At 42.2% G+C, this 2,077-nt stretch overlaps 1 pseudogene; it reads right to left on the reverse strand.

The window, feature by feature from the left end:
• Positions 1–344: 344 nt before the first annotated feature.
• On the reverse strand, positions 345–1,409 carry Slc25a39-ps8 (solute carrier family 25 member 39, pseudogene 8; annotated as a pseudogene).
• Positions 1,410–2,077: the final 668 nt, after the last annotated feature.

Raw genomic sequence — 2,077 nt, forward strand, 5'->3', positions numbered from 1 at the left:
TTTCTTCTGTCTTTCTGTCTGTATTTCTGTCTGTCTTGCTCTGTTCTTTCCTTTGTTCCTTAAGGTCATCATCTTTAGATAGGGAATACACAGGTCTAGAAATAATACCTGGTCTGAGATCTTGATTCTTTGGGCCCAAGCTATAACAACCTTAAAGGGGATATAAAGCAGGAGCAATCTTCAGATTTGATCTTGAACTTGATAGTGAGAGAGTGGGGATCCTGGGAAGGGGAACAGCAGGAACCTCAATGATAGGGCAGCCTGGGTGACTGGGTTGAGAGGGCAGGGGATGTTGGCTCAGTCCTCTCTTCCTACCAGTGTAAAAGCCGTTTGCTCCTCAACTTTCAGTGGCCCAGAGACTGCCCCTGGTTGAGCCTCTGAAAGAAACTTTTGTCAAACTCATGTAAGTACTGATCATGATGGCACAGGATGGTGCAGGATGGTGCAGAAGGGCACAGCTTTGATGATCCTTGGGAGGAATACTTCAGAGTCCCTTGGTACCAGATTTAGTCTAGATTCTCTGAAGCAGGAGCCAGGTGGAGTCATCTCTTGGTGGTTTTACTCTCACAGCCTCCAGTGTTCCCAGTGACATTTGTAGCTATGTCTTCACCACATCAAAGTATAGGGTAAGAGTGGCAGGCACCATTTCTGAATTGACACCAGCCACAAAGCTGACACATACAGATATCTGTCCTTTTGGTTTTAGCCCATTCAGCCTTTTCTTCACCAGCTCATATTTGAAACAGTACACAGATGAGAAGGGTAAATCTCACAGAGCTGTGGGACCACAGCCTAACAGCAGTGAGCTTTAGTCCCCCTGAGCCACTGAAGCTGAATTCAGGTAGCTAGTTCATGGAATGTCATATTGGAGCAGGCACTTTGGTCGGCACAAGCTTTAAGGAGCTGGCAACTGACACACATTGTCCATGTGGGTGAGGACATCAGCCACTATGGATGAGTCGAGGTCAGAGGTCAAGGATTGATCACATGAGAAGATCTTGAGTTGGCCATAGCAGTGAAGTAGATGGAGGTAGCTGGCATAGTCGTCACCACGGTGGCTGGGAGGATGCTCCACAGGGTCCTATTGCCTTCATGCCTCACAATCTTAACAAAGGCATCCAAGGTGTCAGGGAATAGTATGGGATCCTGAAACAAAGGGTCACAGCGAGTCCATTTGGGCACAGGTACAGGGACTCCATGACACCACTGTAGTATAAGAGTCACTTCCCTCTGGATTGTAGAGTCGAGGGTGACTTGGTGTAGGAGAGACTCCAGAATCTGGAGGGAGGTGTCAATTCTCTGGCTACCATGGTTTTCTGAGATTGAAATCAGACTTTCACTACAATCCCAGGTCCTGAGGACACCATTTTCTGAAAGGGGCTAATGCCCCAAGGACCCTGACCATTCATTTGGACTTTCAAACCTATCTCACAGCCATTGTTTGCATCACACCATGCTAGCGGCCTGCTGGGCTGATAGCTCAGCAGCCAGTGCAGAGTCCACAGACTCCAGTTTCACCTATACATTCATTCCTTTATGTTGACATTATGAGACTTAACTTAATCTTAGCTAAGGGACAGAAATACATGACATCTGGATATTTTTCAGGTGTTCCTTTCAAAATGTGTGCATACATGCATACATACACACATATGTATATATGTATATGTATATATATATACATATATATATATTAGAAATGTGTAGCTTTAACATCATTGGCACATCAGTAAGAATGATTATTTAAATCCTAAGTTAAAACACCAATAAAAGACAAAGAATTTTCAAGAATCCGAGAATCTGGAGTAACAGTAAAATAAATCTATTTTAACTGCTATTTGTTCTTCATCATATAGAAAATATAAATAATTCCTGCATCATATTAAATTAATTACATACATAATTAATTAAATACAAAGCAATTATACTGGAATATGAAACATATTCGGACTACTTACTTACTGGGAATTTTTGAGCAAAATAGCCTGGAAATAACTAACATGGAGATATACACGCTATCTTTTCTTCTTCTGAATTTTAGGTCTAGACTATATGAAAGTTAAACATAAAATAAAGA

The sequence above is a fragment of the Rattus norvegicus genome, chromosome 4, assembly GCF_021556685.1.
Source record: "Rattus norvegicus strain SHRSP/BbbUtx chromosome 4, alternate assembly SHRSP_T2T, whole genome shotgun sequence".
Taxonomy (NCBI): domain Eukaryota; kingdom Metazoa; phylum Chordata; class Mammalia; order Rodentia; family Muridae; genus Rattus; species Rattus norvegicus.